This window comes from Ceratotherium simum, chromosome X, assembly GCF_057802395.1.
Source record: "Ceratotherium simum simum isolate JZ-2026a chromosome X, ASM5780239v1, whole genome shotgun sequence".
Lineage (NCBI taxonomy): Eukaryota > Metazoa > Chordata > Mammalia > Perissodactyla > Rhinocerotidae > Ceratotherium > Ceratotherium simum.
In genome coordinates this window covers 6,840,912-6,857,652 of record NC_141940.1, presented here as the reverse complement: position 1 = coordinate 6,857,652, position 16,741 = coordinate 6,840,912, and positions in this window count along the sequence as shown.

The window sequence follows — 16,741 nt, the reverse complement described above, 5'->3', positions numbered from 1 at the left end:
TCTTTCCCATCCCAGCTTTTCTCTCCTACAGTGAATTTGCCCATGTTATTGGGGACTGCAGAACTCAAGTGTGATGTGCCTGCCTATTGTGCTGGATCGCCTTATAAATGCTTATTCGGTTCGTGCTGCATGCCAGACACTACTCAGAGTCAAGGCCAAGGCTTGGGTGAGGTGGGTGTGGCACTTGTCCTGGGCACAAAATTAAAGAGGTGCAAAAAATAATCCCCTCAATAAGCAAGATGATTACCATTTAAATGCAGTAATTTTTAAAAATCAAAATGAATACAAAAAGTTCCGTAATGAACAAAATACTTAAATGTTAAATAAAGACAGAATCCCAACAGGGCTGGGATTTGGGGAAGGTGAGAAAGATGAGCCATGCAAGTGCAGGGTCAGATCCTGTCAAAATGTTTTCCTAGAATTTGAAAGAAGGGCAAAAAATATCCTCAGAATCATTGTTTTGCTTTCTATCACTTTAAGTGAGAAAGAAGTATAAAAGTGCTTTCAAAACATCTTAAGTGTTGTATAAATGTAAAATATGTCTGTGTAGCTATGATCTTCTGTTTCCAATAATGACTGCCTGGTTGGATTGACATTTTAAACAAGTCTATTCAATTCTTTGAATCACTGAAGATTTACACTAATTTGACTCTTTTTTCTCTAAGTCATACAGAAAACAGTGAGGTGGCAAATGTATGCCATAAGTGTCACTCTAAGCAGAAAGAATGCAATCTGCTATTAGGGAGCATTTGATTCAACTTTCCGCCCTTTCTTTCTTTTCTTAATTACCATTCACTTAAAACCCAAAACAGAGGGAGCCACAGTGCACAGCTCCCAGTCACAGTTAGGGTGATGCTGTTTGCTGTCCCATACTGAGAAAGGATAAGATGGCAATTGCATTTTATAAGCAATTACAGGAACTTCTGGATTTCCACACACTCTGTGACTTGGCATCCTGGTATAATCTAAAAGATTTTAATGTTAGTGCTGAAAGATGGTAAAAATCATGTCTTGTGATGTAGAAAATGAAAGTTCCTTCCAAAGCTGCATTAATGAGCCTATTTCCCTAAACTTCATTAAGCTAACCATATATGCTATTCAGTTCCAGCCTGTCTTGCAGTTATTAGAAAATGGTGTCAAAACAGCAAAGATTTCAAATTTACAAGTTAGGACTTAGTGTTCAACTCCAGACTTTGAACTACCCTGAAGTTATCTTTAATTTAATTAAAGGCATGTGTGAATTCAGCAAGCTACCTATCTCCTGTCTTGGAGCGCATTACAGGCAGTCTATGAAGAGACAAGGGAAATGAAGAAATTATGTTTATATAAATACAGTGTAGTACAGGTGTTACTGGCTCCTGGAGATATTAGATTCCTGTGAATGAACATACCATAGCAGGAATTTTAGACAAGCCTAGAAAATTACAGATTAGACAATTACAAAAGAGAAAAAAGAGCTAAAGCTAATGTAAGGAAATTGAAATTAGCATTAGATTGGGGAATGTGCTCAATGGAGTGTGTGTGGCCTATAAGTACAAAATAAAACTCAGCCCCTAACTGGGGTAGTTCAAGCTTGTGTCTGCAGAAATATGACATTCTTCTCTGCTGTTTCACTTGGGATCGATCACCTAGGAGAGTTCAGAAGGTGACGATGAGGGTCAACAATTTTCCTTTACATCAATTCCAATTTTAAGGAGGCCGATTCTTAGAAGTGCTTATTCTGTGTTTCTATGTTCAAATTTAGGAATGAAATGAACACTCCAAATATCCATTTACACAATCTTGTGTTTTACAGTGCTTTACAGTTTGCAAAGCACTTTAACCTTCCATTTGTTCTTTTAATGACACTCAGGCAGAGTCTGAGAGACAGGAGAGCCACACAGTGGAGAGTGCAGGCTCAAGGGTCAACCAGCCCTGGGCATGAGTCCTGTCTCTGTCTCGTAGCTGTGTGTCCCTGGGAGAATCACAGAATCTGGCTGAGCACCATTTCTTCGCTCATCCAAAGGGCATCACAGTACCTACCTTGCAAGGATAGTGTGAGGAGTCAAAGAGGGAATGCATGCCAAGCGCCTGGTGCTGTCTTTGGCGGGGAGTAAGCCCCAGCAAGCATCAGCTGTCATTGTTATTAATACTCCCAAGACCCCTGTAAATTAGATATGATTATTTCTAACTTACAGATTGAGCAACCAGGGCTGGGGAGGTAAAATGACTATCTCAATTAGCAGAACAAGGATTTGCACTCAAATCTTTTGACTCAAGTTTAGAGTACACTGCAGTCCCCATTCTGGTAAGCTAGTGTATTTGTTTCCTGTGGCTGCTGTAACAAATTCACACAAATTTGGTGGCTTAAAATAACAGAAACGTATTCTCTTACAGTTCTGTAGGCCAAAAGTCCAAAATTAGTTTTGCTGGACTAAAGTCAAGGTGTTGGGAGGGCACCACCCCCTCCAGAGGCTCTAGGGGAGAATTCATTCCTTGCCTCTTCCAGATTCTGGTGGCTGCTGACAGTCCTTGGATTGTGGCCTCATCACTCCAATCTCTGCTTCTGTGGACGTGTTGCCTTCTGCTCTTCTGTGTGTGTCAAATCTCCCTCTGCCTTTTTCTTATAAGGCTACATGTGATTGCATTTAGGGCCCGCTGGGATAATTCAGTGTAATGTCTCCATCTCAAGATCCTCAATTTAATCTCATCTACAAAGTCCCTTTTTACCATGTAACATAACATTCACAGGTTACAGGGATTAATTAGGACATGGATAGCTTTTGGGGGCCATTATTCAACCTACCATAGCTAGCATGGGAAAATTTCAGTCTCGGCAACCTGTGCCCTTATGCCAGTTTATTCAGATGCAAGCCCTCCCTCTATTCTCCTGCTGGCTTGGATATCTGGAGCCCTGGTAGCCAATCTGGGCCCCTAAACTGCCTTTGGATAAGCCTAGCAGATGAAAGTCTGGCTCCAGCTTCATCCTCAAGATCCATAATTGCCTTTCTGCCTGGGCCCAGCCTTGGTAGGCTTGCCATGCCCCTCCCCAACATATGATCTATATGGCCCAGGGGATGCCCTCCAAAGTCAGGTGATCCTCACTCAAGGAGGGTTGATCTGCATTCCACACCTAGACAAGGAGATACTAATGGAAGGTTCTGATTCACTCAGGTTTGCTGGAATATGAGGCAGCAATTTCAGGGCCTATAACCCTGGGCATCTTCTCCAAGATTGCAATGCGTTATAGATAACCACGGCTCCCTGGCCAGTACCAGCTGGTCTATAGTCTCCTCCATGGTTTCGCTGATGGTTACAGAAATATATTTATATATATATATATGTGTGTGTGTGTGTGTGTGTATGCATATATAAATGTGTGTGTGTGTATCCTTTACTTTTCAACAAAATACCTCATTTATATGTATATATATATTTGTGTGTGTGTGTGTGTGTGTGCGTGCGTGCGAGGACAACTAGCCCTGAGCTAACATCCATACCAATCCTCCTCTTTTTGCTGAGGAAGACTGGCCCTGAGCTAACATCCGTGCCGATCTTCCTCCACTTTATGTGGGACGCCGCCACAGCATGGCCTGACAAGCAGTGCGTCGGTGCGCGCCTGGGATCCGAACCTGGGCCGCCAGTAGCAGAGTGCGTGCACTTAACTGCTATGCCACAGGGCCGGCCCCTCATTTATATATTTTAATTCATATGAAAACTCAAATAGTACCTCTCAGGGGTTCTCATGCATTCTACTGAGCACCTCCTCCATGCCAGGCTCTTTGCTAGGTGCTAGGCATATAGTGGTGAATCTGCTGTGGTCTAAACTTTAAAGGGATCACAGTCTAGGGAGCAGACAAATTTAGAAATCGGTAATTAAAGAGCGGTGTGATTAGTTCTACTAGTCTATGCAAGGTTGGAATGAGGTGGGGCACGCGAGGTACTTGTTTAAGGCACACTATTTAAGGAGGCCTCACAACTCACTACTGATTACTGAGTTGTTTCTCTTGATGGTAGACAACGTTTTAATGCAATATTTTACAAAATCAAAGTTATTGCCAAAAAATCCATGATGAACAAAAGTACCTTTTTTTTTGCCATGTAAGGTAACATATTCACAGTTTCCAGGGATTAGGTCATGGACATCATGGGAGAGGAGGCATTATTCAGCCTACCACAGGTACTGAAATGAGTGGGATACTTTGTGAAAGGAGGAGGTGAGAGGAGGGTGGCAGGAGTGAGGCCACCACTGCCACTTACTGACTTGTGCTTGTCCTCCTGTTGAGTCTTATAGGTGTTTGTGGTGTTGACAATGGCTTAGCTTTGGGTGTAGGTCTGTAGAATCTTTTGTCTTGCCAAAATAGACTAGGTACTCATCATGTTTGGCAATAGTTGCTCTGGGAACTTAAAACAAGAGCTTGCATTACGATGCTCCACCTCGGCAAGGTGCTAGCCAAATGTGGCATTAGGACCACCTGGAGGGATGACCAGCTATGCAGGTTCCATATGTGCTCAGGGTAATATTTTCTTGGATTGGTCAAGGCAATGGCTGCTGTGGTGTCTGTGAAAGGGGCAAGATTGAAATTTGTGAGTAGATCACCAAGTTACTGAGGGCCACAGTGGACAAGGGGTTTAGCGTGATGCAAATTTTAGATGCAGCTCCTAATAGGCAGTGGCTCAAGTTGAACTCTCTAAGCTTATCTTGCTTGCATTGAAGAGAATTTGTTCTAGACTGCTTCAATTTCAAGATAAGAGCCACAGCAGTGTGATTCTTGATTATGTTAGGGCAGAAAACAAAATAGAAGGCTTAAGAGCTTGCAGAAGGGCCAGGCTTCTTAGCCTCCATTGCACCTCTCCTCTCCTGCCCTCACACTCCATCCACGTAGCATCCACCTGTTGGAGAAGCCTCCCTGAAGGTACAAGTTTCATTTGACAAACAGAAGTGATTTTCATAGCCTTCTAGCAGATCCTTAGTCATACTACATTTCTGTTCCCAACTCAGGACCACCACAAGATCAGCTAAGCAATCTCTTATTTTTTAATGCAGTTAAAAGTTGTACCACTATAAAAGTAATAATTACTCAATATAGAATACTGGGGAAATATAGAAAAATGAGATAAAGAGAGAAATCACATAATCTGACTTCTGAAAGTTGATTATTGATAATATTTTAACGTATTTCCTTTCAGGTATTTTCTATGTATAGTGATTTTTCTATGCATCGTTATATATGCATATGTGTATATATGTATATGTGTGTATATATACGGTATACAGACACACACACACACACATATAATTAAAGGTGTTTACAATTTTGTACCCTGACTTTTTTTACTTACCATTCTTTGCTCTCATCTGTTTTGACCTATCAGCATCAGCCCATACAGTCAACCACTTCCTCCTTGAAACACTCACTTCCCTTGGCTTCTCTGTCACCACATTGTCCTAGTTTTCCTCTGATTCACTTCCCACTTGTTCTTAACGTCCTTTGTCAACATAGCTTCTTTTGTCTGACCATCAAACGTGGGGATTCTGCAAAGTTAATGTCTTCCTCCTCTTCTCTTCTTATTTTGCATTCATGTTTTTGGTGATTTTACCCATTGCCATGACTTTAAATATGAGTGACATACAGATGTCTCCCACATTTCAGTCTCTAGCACAAACTCCTTTAAGATCCAGGTTTACAAATCCAGCTGCCCACTTTACATCTCGGCCTGAACATTTCATAAGCATGTCAAACCCATCAGGTCTCCACAGAACTTCCCCGCCCACACCTGCCTCCTCCAATCTTGCCCATTTCAGCAAATGGTACTACTCTCCACCAGTGGCTCAGTCCAAGAACTGAGGAGTCATCCTTCATGCCTCCCTTTCCCTTACCTCCCACATCCAATCCTGCCTATTCTACCCTACGTTATATCTTGAATTGACCCACTTCTTTATATCTCCATTGCTATCCCTTGGACTTAGCAAATACTCCTCTTTTACCTGGCTATGACAATAGTCTCTAAATCTTGCCCCCTCAAACCCATTCTCTACACAGTATCCATAATCTTCTTTCTAAGAGATAAATCACATTACATGATAAAAATTCTTAAATTGCTAACCATTGACTAGTTAAATGAATTGTGTACAACCGTACAAGGCAATACTATACAATTAATATAAAAATTTATGGGGAAGGCAGCCATGCAATGAAATGGAAAGAGCTCCAAAATAAATTATTAAGTGAGAAAAAAGTCAATCTATAGAGTAGTATGAATGGTATGTAACTTTTGGCATACAACATAGAGACAAATCAGCAATATGTATTTGTATCTGCATCAAAACTCTGAAAAGTTTCATAAGAAACTAATGAAAATGGTCAGTTGTGGATGAGTGGGGGAAAATATCCAGTGGGTAGGTACAAGGGGGAGAGCAAGACTCATTACAGTCAACCTTTTTTATATTGTTTGGACTTTTGAACCATGTGGATGTATTCCCTATTCAAAAAACAAAAATATAAATATCTTCCCGTTGCACTTAGAATAGACCTAATATTCCCCTCCATGGCCTATAAGACCCTCTTGGTCAAGCCTCTGCCCACCTCTCCACTCTCATCTCTCACCATGCCTATTGCTCTCTCACTACTTCTGGGTCCAAATGGTATTCTTTCAATTAATCAAATACACCCTGTGTTTTTCCTTCTCAGTGCCTTGGCACTGTGTTTTTCCTTTTCCTTGACTGCCATTTCTTCTGGTCTTCATGTGGCTCTCTCCTTTTCATCTGTAAATCTCTGTTAAAATGTCATGTCAGAGATATCTTCCTTGGCTGCTTTGTCTTGGTATGTTCACCCCATCCTACCTTTTACTCTCAATCATGGCACCATGATCTCTTCCTTCATAGCACTCCTCACCATTTTTTATTATTTGTTTAACTAAATTATTTTGTTGTTCATCCACTAGAGACAAAACTTCATGAAGATGGAAACCATTTATATAATTTTCACTGCTGTACAACCAGCCTCTACCCAGTGCCTGGTGCACAGTAGGTGATCGATAAATGTCTGTTGACTGAATGCATGAATGTAGACGTGATGTCGTAAGCATTTACCCATGTCATTATAAATTTTTCAGAAGTATCCTTGTAATAGTCGCATTATATCCCATCCAGTGGACATACCACAGTTAATATAACCACTTGCATATTAATTTGACACTTAGGTGGTTATAGAAACAATGCATAAAAGTAGGTTTAGTCTCAACATTGTTAGTATTGCATATCGTCACATTTAAAACATTTTGATTTATGTGATAGCTTGAAAAGTGGTATCCTTTAAATTTTTAATTTGTATTTTTTTGATTACTGATGTAGTTTTACATGTTTTCCATATTAGCCGCTTGGATTTCTTTTATGGATTGTCCTCAATACCTTTTGAATTATGTCCTTCTCCTTCTGCATTGCTATCATCTTAAATCAGGGTCTTATCATTTCTAGCCTGAGTTGCTTTAACAACCTCCCTACTGGTCTCAGGACTGCCGATCTTGCTGCCCTCCAATGTATCCTTTCTCCTAAAGCGAGAATGTTTTTCTAAAATGCATGTTTGTTCACAGCATTGCCTGCCTACAACTCTTGGACTCTCCGTTGTCTAGAAGATCAAGAGTAAGGTCTGCCATATTATGGCTCTTAAGTATAGCTTCAATGGTTCCAGCTAAAAAATCTCACCCCTATCCAACATCACACACACACACACACACGCACGCACGCACGCAGGCGCACGCGAAAATGTGTACTTTATGTCTCTGGGTCTATTTAAGTTGCTCTGTCTTTCTAGAATACTCTTATATTGCATCTCCTGTCCAGCTGGGGAACTTCTATTCATCTTGCAAAACTAGGTCAAGAGTTCCTTCTTCCATGAAACTCGATTCCCCCCACCTTGGTAAGACTGAGCTCTGCCTTCCTAGTGTCCCACTTGTACCTCATCAGACCTCTAGCAGAGCAACTGTAACACTTGGTTGTGCTGCTTTTTTTCATATTTGTCTCCCTATAGATTTCAAGCACTTCAAGAGGCACATAAGTTCTTATAAACTCTATGTTCCCTAGTGCCTAACACGTTTCTTGAAATATAATCTGTATCCAATGAATATTTGTTCAGTATTTTGTCCAACTATTTGAGTATTAGTATTTTCCTTATAGATTTATAATAGTGATTTATATGTTAAAGATAGGAATCTTTCGTTTTATTTATTATGAATATTTTTATTAGTTTTCAGATTGCCTTTTGTTTGATTATCAGATGATTGAATGGTTTCATTGTTTTAGAGGAGGTTTTAATACGTATAAAGTCAAATTTATTAATGTTCTAAATTATTTCTTCCATTATTTCTAAATTTGGAAATTCCCATTCCTATTAGAAGATTTGGTAAATATTTACTTCTGTTTTCTTCCAGTTTTATAGTTTGAATTTTTTGAACATTTAACTCAATAATTCATCTAGAAATTACTTCATGGTATATATTAAGAATTTCATTTATTTTTCCCTAGATAGTTAACCACTTGTCCCAATGTCATTTATTAATAGCCTTTTTCTTCTCCTTGACTTGAGCTGCCTCGTTTATCAAATATTAGTTTCATATACATAGTAGGATCAGCATGCAGAATATATATGATTTCATTGATTTGTATATCTAAATTTGTTCCAGTATCCTAGTGCTTTAATAATTGTGGATTTATAACATGTATTTTTGAATGCAGTGGACTATAAATAAAAATTTTAATGTCTGATAGGGCTAATTCCTCTTCATTACTCTTCTTTTTCAAAATTTTCTATGCAATTTTCTTCTATTTGTTTTTCCTACTAAATCTTAGGATTATTTTGTCAAGTCCCCAAAAGAATTCTGTTAGTGTTTTGATTGGAATTCAACTAAAATTATAAATAATTTGAGAGAAAATTGATTTCTCTTCATCACATTCAGCTTTCCAATTCAAGAACACAGTATGTCTCCCTACTTATTCAAGTCTTTTTTATATATTTCTCAGTGAAGTTTTATAGTTCTCTTTTTGTAGGTCTCACATGGTTCCAATTAAAATTACTCCTAGGCATTTTGGATTTCATTCAGCAAACTTCTAGAGTATGACTGAAAATGCCCATGCAGCCCACTGGTAAATCTAAACCAGGATATCAGGGCCCATACTTTCTAGGCCACGTGGTCTGGTAGTAATTGAGGCCATATAGTGTAGTGTTTAAGTTCATGGGCTTTGGCATCTAGACAGATCTGGTTCTGAATCCTGGTTCTGTCACTTATTAGCTACGTAACCTTGGGCAAGATGTGTAAACTCTCTGTAAACTCTGTCTCAATTGATTCCTCTATAGAACAGGGCTGCTATTAGTACCTCTCCTCACAGGGCTTTGTTGAGGAACATGCAGGATCATGGAAATGAAGGTTTGGCATGGCACTGGGCACATAAAAAGCACTCAATAAATGCGAGCTATGACGATGGTGCTGATGACGGTGACAGTAATTGGACATACAGAAAAAAATTAGAAACAGGACTGTCTTGAAAAGCTCAGATTGCTAAAATCATAGGGAAATGAAAAGGAAAAAAGATCCGAAGGAGAATGAAAGGAGAGGAAAGCAGAAAAAGAAAAGGTGCTTGTGGTAGGTAGTTCTAAGATTCCCTCTTCTTGTGTGAAGAGGATGGAAAAGGGCTGCAGCATTGTTGGAACCAGGTATAAGGCCCATGTTGGCGAAACCTCCAGAGGCTGAAGAGAGGGGAGGGGAAACAAATGAAATGCGTGGATAGTCATTCTTCACACAGCTACTCTCCTGCCTACCAAACTGGGCCTTAGACCCAAGATGGGGAGAGAAGCTCACTTGAGAACCACTCTCTTGGAGGGTTCTGGCCTGGTGGCCACGGGAACCCCTGGAACCGGATTTCTACTAGCCAGAGATGCTTATTCGGGATGGTGTAGATCAAAGAGTGCTGCTGAGTAATCTCTGGGAGCAGCCACAATGCGAGGCAAGCATGGCTCTTGGAAAGAGATGGAAAAGTATCTGATAAACCAAGCCCTTGAGCTAGGAAGCCACAGATTTGGCTCATTAATCATAGCATATGTTGTTTGAGAATGTTGGTGGCATGTAACCAGAAGGCCAGATCACTTCTTAGATGGTGATGGGCATGGAGTGAGAGAGTGGAGAGGATTAAGGGAGGGAGGGAAAGGAAAGAGAAGAGAAGAGAGAGATTGGTGCCTATATGTGAATGCTTACACAAATGTATACTCAATTGAGCCATTGTCACAGCAGAGTGCGAGTTTAAATCTGTAGGTGTTTTTATACAGCTGGTTACAAGGATGAAACTTTATTTATTGTGTGTGGCATTGTTTTGGGACAAATAGAACTAACATCCTTAATTTAATCTGAAGTACAAAGAGTAAGCTGATGGGTGAGGATCCCTGTCAAGAGAATATGAGAAAACATCCTATTGCCTAATGGCTCCTGTTCTAACTCCTTTATGGTCCCAAGAATATCCTCAAGATAAAATTCAGCAATGATGTTTTCCAATAAAATGTCCATTATTAAATAGCAGATATTTGAGATATTCTTGGATATCATGGTATCCTATAACATTAGTGCTGAAAAAGCCCTTTGAGACCAACCAATAGAGCAGCTGAGGCACAGAGGAGGGAAATGACTCATGCAGAGTTGTGCAGTGAACTGGTTTGTAGATCCCCAACTGAAACTGAGGTCTCTTGACCCACAGTGCCCTTGCTTTCCTCCGTAACACAGGGTCTGCTTATTTTTGGAAACCTCTAAGACATCTGTCTCAGTACTTACTTATTCTTTGTCCTGGTACCTTCTAGGGCATGTAGGACATGTGTTATAAACCCACCAATACAGTTTTCTTTCTTTGGGGGAATAAGGTGATGGGAACATAGTACAGCCCACATATGGAACAGGAAGGAATATTTTTCAGAAGCTAAATTGTCTGTTTATCTTTTTTCTTCCTTTTAAGATATTTCTAAAAAGATATTTTACATTTTTTTTTTCTGGAGGAAGATTGGCCCTGGGCTAACATTTGCCAAACCTCCTCTTTTTTGCTGAGGAAGACTGGCCCTGTGCTAACATCCATGCCCATCTTCCTCCAATTTATATGGGACACCGCCACATCATGGCTTGACAAGTGGTGCGTCAGTGCGTGCCCGGGATCCGAACCGGCGAACCCTGGGCCGCCACAGTGGAGTGCACGCACTTAACTGCTTGCGCCACCAGGCTGGCCCCTCCACAGGATCTTGAACACACCTTTGGCCATTACTGATCTCACTGTGTGGTAATTAGTTGAGTCTACAGCACTACAGCATTCTCTCTGTCTGACCTAGCTGTGATCTCCTCAAGGGCCAGGACTGAGCCTGATTCCCTATCCCTAGGAAAGGGCAGGGACCCAGGAAATATCTATGGATTGAATCCAAGAGCAGAGAGAACATGAGGGAAAAGCCCAGGCTTTAGGCTTTGGGCTTGTATGTTTGCTTTGTGGCCTTGGGTCAGTCAATGAACCACCCTCAGCATTGGCCTCCTCCTTTGTATAAGAGGATGGTGATAACAGTGCCATCACCACCTCCCAGAGGATTGTTAAGATAAATGAGATGATGATTGCAAAGCTCTCTGTGAACTGAAAGGGACTATTTTAAAGACACAGCATATGATAGTAATGGCTAACATTCATTGAGAATTCCCTGAGTGCCAGAAAGCACATTCAATTTGCACAACAACCCTATGAGGAACGGGCAATTGTTATCTCCATTTTATATGGGAAAACTGAGGCACAGGGAGGCTAGACATTTTTTCCAGGATCCTACATCCCCAAGTACAGACAGGTAGTAAATGGTTATGATACTATAAACCAGAGAGGGGATGTAACCTGCTCAAGCTGACGTGGTCAAGTATCAAAGACAGAACTGAAATCTAGGTTTCTTGACTCCCAGTCCACTGCTCTTTCTACTGAACCTAATGTATGATGTGCTGGGAAAACCATCCCAGGTATCCCCTACAGAAGCATGCTTGGGGCGTGGTATTGGTGCTCTGAATGTGTCCTCTTGCCTGAGAAAATGGTACAGAAAGTGGAAATGAAAAGTTCTCCCTGGTCTGGAGGACTTCAAATCGTGGGTCAGTTTTCAAAATGAGTCACTGAGGGGCCTGGGAGAGAATCTGTCATCCCAGGTGGGTTGGTGAAAGGGAACGAGCACAGACCAACCTTGGTTTAGAAATAAATGACACATTTCTGTCTCTTCTATATTTCTATTCTAAACCATCTAGATCTATATCATATATGTTTTTCATGCTATCTTGCTGAAAGGTTATTTTTAAATAAGATATGACACAAATATAACTTGGCCAACAGCAAGCACCTTTGTAATACAATCTGACATTTCTAATAAACACCCAATGATGTGGGACTTATTACTTGGCCTTTATGTATGAAGCTAGGACCTTTTTGCTGTTTCTGAAAACAAATTTCACTTCTCGATGCTAATCTAGAGATCCTTTATGCACCAACAGTCCACACTGTGTGCACATTCTGGGCCACCTGCCCACTACTCTTTGTGTGCGTGTGTTGAAGATACAAGGGTACAAGGAAGTGACATACAAGACCTATCCTCACAACATTTAGCATCAAGTGGGAATGAAATTAGAAAACTACTTTTCTTCGAAGTATGTAATAATAATAATAATAATAATAATAATGGCACTTACAGAAGGATTTACAGTTTTCTTTTTTTTTTATAATTTTATTTATTCATTTATTTTTCCCCCAAAGCCCAGGTAGATAGTTGTATGTCATAGCTGCACATCCTTCTAGTTGCTGTATGTGGCACACGGCGTCAGCATGGCCGGAGAAGCGGCGCATCGGTTCGCGCCCGGGATCCGAACCTGGGCCGCCAGCAGCGGAGCGTGCACACCCAACTGCCAAGCCACGGGCCGGCCCAGGATTTACAGTTTTCAAAATGCACACATACTATCTTAAATAGCTGTATTTTTTCTGGCAATACACATGTATTTGGTCTTTTAAAAAACCATCAGGACTATAGTAACATACAATATACAGTGACTGTCCCCCATAATCCCACACCATTGGAGGTAGCTATCTCTTTTAACCGTTTAGAGTCTATTTCCTATAGACCTTGTTCTCCACATATATACATATACGTAAATAGTTTATTTATATTACAAAAAACAGATAATCCCATGCCAGGAGTTTTGTGCTTGTCTTTTTTCACTTATCTCAGTCTGTCTTGGGTGGCTTTCCATCCCCATACACATACGTCATTCTTTTTCATGGATATGTAGTATTCCATTGAACATACACTCTTTAATCCTTATAACAGGGGTCAGCAAATTATGGCCCACCAGCCAAATCTGGCCCACTGCCTATTTTGGTAAGTGAAGTTTTATTGGCACACAGCTGTGCCTGTTTTTTTGTGTCTATGGCTGCTTTCAGGCCACAACTGCAGAAAAATATGTTTACTATGTGGCTGTTTATGGAAAAAGTTTCCTGACCCTGCCTTATAATAACCACCCAAATTAGGCAAGGCAAGATTGCTTTGTTTAGGTAAGTGTGTGTGTGTGTGTGTGTGTGTGTTTGTGTTCATATATGTATGTGTCCTACAAACCTCATGTTATATGATATTCTCATTACTGAAATATCATGTGTCAATTGAATCATATTTTCAATGCCCTCAATTTGTTATTTAAGAACTATTATACCAAGTGATTTGTTCAAATGATGTGTCTGTAAAGTGAATATGCACCACTTTTAATTTATCTGTTATGTACAGTATTTTGGTTTACTGTAATATACCCCTGTTTATCTAAAACCCACACACTCACATACACACATTCTCACACATTCACTAATCCCCCACACACCCACATGCCCACAATGGCACACATTCTCACACATTTACTAATTCACACACACACACACACACACTCACAATCACAGTCTCACACATTCACTAATTCCCACACAAACACACTCACAATCACACAAATTCACTAATTCACACACACACACTCATGCACACAATACCACATTGAGTGATGTAATATGATCATGCCAAGAGCATTGGCAGACCTGCATTGATGTTGGCTTTCTCATTCACTTCCTTCCAGAAAGTGCCCCAGAATTCACTTCCACTGAAGGGAGGAAAGGTTTAAGAAAAAGGTGGGATGGAAGGGCCTTTGACAGGTCCATAAGCCTGAGGTTAGGGAAGGTGTCCAGTGGAGAGACCGGAAGGAAGGGGAGCTAAGTTGGAGGTGGGAGCAGAGGCAGGAGGCTCTCTAGAGAAGGCCAGCTAGTGGAGAGGCCTGATCCCATGAATCAGTGGTTTGTTCTGGGGCAGACAGGGACACAAGTAGTAACTTGCAGGGATACAGAAAAGAGGAGAAAGGAAGAACAAGCAAATGGATAAGATTGTGTTGTTGATCTGAACAAGAGCAAAAGACCTCACTGGCAGCCACAGGTTGTTCAGCACTTCTATTACAAATCGTGGGCTTGTGCCTTCCTAGCTGAGTCGCCTCAGCTAAGTCCCTCAACCTATCAGAGCCTCCCTTTCCTTATCTATAAAATAAGAATAACAATGGCACAGGCCTCACAGGTTTATGGTGAGGGTTAAATAAATAAATTAAATACTTGTAAAAGTGTTTAGATCATTGCCTGGCACATATACAATACATATTAGCCATTGTTACCTTTGTAGTTGTAATGATTAGTACTGTTCTTTGCCTATGAGTTGGGTGCTTTTATGATCTCCATTTTACAGATGATGAGACTGAGGTTCAGGGAGTTTGTGTGACTTGCCCAAAGTCTCACAGTGAGTGTGCTGGGGGAACAGCAACTGTGATCACAAGCGAGGGCTCTTAAACACTGTCCTCTGCTCCAAGGCTTCTCCACTTTCCAAGTGCAGACATATCACTTGGGCATCCTGTTAAAACGCAGAGCTTTGGGTCTTTAGCTCTGGAAAGGAGCCTGCCTGAGATTCTGTATTTCTAAGGGGCTACCAGGTGATGCTGAGGCTGCTGGCCCTTGGTCCACGTTTTGAGGAGTAAGGCTCTGTTGCCTCTCTATTGGAGACCTAGGTCTTCACACCTAAGACACTCTCATTAAGAACTTCTAGCTGAGTTTCCTGACTCTCTCCTCACTGAGTTTAGGTCATTGGCTGTCAGGGTTTCTGCGGCTAGATGTGGGTCTTGCAAAATTCAATTTAGTTTATCCTGTAACTTGTCTTCTTTTTCAGACATGTCATTTGAAACAGCAATACATAAACACTCTCTGAGTTATCCTTGCTTTGTCATCGTTTTTAGTACTTATCAGATTCGTTTCTGAGATACCAGTTTCACATTGTTAATTATTACCTTTTAATTTTCTGAAAGGTAATGTAAGAATTTTTTTTTGGTTCTTTTCCTAACCGTTCATTCAACAAACATGTTACTTGCCTACAATGGGCCAGGCACTATTTGAGGCTCTCAGGATAGAACAATGAACAAAGACAGAAGTGGCTATCCTCAGGGAGTTACATCCTGTTGACGGGGAAGGCAAGAAACAAATAAGCGAGAACACTGGCTAGTATGTCAGATGATAAGTTCCAAGGGAGATAAGTAAATCCAGGTAGGAGGATAGAGAAGCCTGGCATGGCAGATGTTCTTTTCTGTAAATGGCTCACAGATAATGTGGTGTTTAAACAGAGCCCTCAGGGAAAAAAGATTGCACAGCAAATGGCTATTTGGGAAAAGAGTATTCTAGGCAGAGGGAACACCAAGTGCAAAGGCCCTGCGGCAGGGGTCTGCCTAGCCTATTTGGAGAATAGCCAGGAGGAGACTGTGGGAGCAAGAGAGAGGAGAATAGCAGGAGGTGAGGTTGCAGAAGTCATGGGAGGTGAGGCTAGGCAGGACCTTAGAGAGCCTTGTAAGGACTGGGCTTTTATTTTCATGATGGGAACCATGGCAGGATTTTGAGCAGAGGACGTTTTACAAGATCACTCTGGCTCCTGTATTAAGAATAATGGGAGGAGAGGGCTTGGGGTCAGGTAAGGATGGAAGAGAAACACCAGTTAGAAGGTTGGAAACACTTGCTTTACAGTATTTTGTGACATAAGTAAGCATTTAACAACTGGTAGGGTTACTGGATTGAACTCGGACCCAAGAATCAGCAATAAGGATGTTCAAAACATCTACCGCTGAGTCCTACTTTCAACGTTCCAGGCACATGGGTGACTTCACACAGTGTCATCACATTGAAGCCTCACCACAACCTTATCAAGTAGGCCATTGACATTTTTAGATAAGGAAACTGAAGTTCAGAGAGGTGAAACCACTTGCTCGAGGTCACACAGCATGTAAAGGGCAGAATCAAGAGCCAAGCTTAGGTCTCTAATTCTACAGTGCTATCCTTCCTCCCATAATCATAAGGATTATGATTGAAGAAAGATTAAAACCACTCTCAACTCTTCAATTTATCTTTATTATCTATCTTTATTAACACTTTTTAAAAAACTACTACTATTCCATGACTTTCTGACCAGCTTTTAAGTTAGAGTGCTGCAAAATAACATATGAGCGCAAGGTCCTGGGTTGGGAAATTGGGTCCAGTTTCATCAGATGACTCCCTTGGCAAAGAAGCAAAAGATTCTGTTCTTCGCTGACTGATCAGCTTTTCCAGGCTTTTCAAGACAAACTTATTTGTGTGTTTCCTTTCCTCTACTTCAGGTAATTTCATCAGCTACTTAAT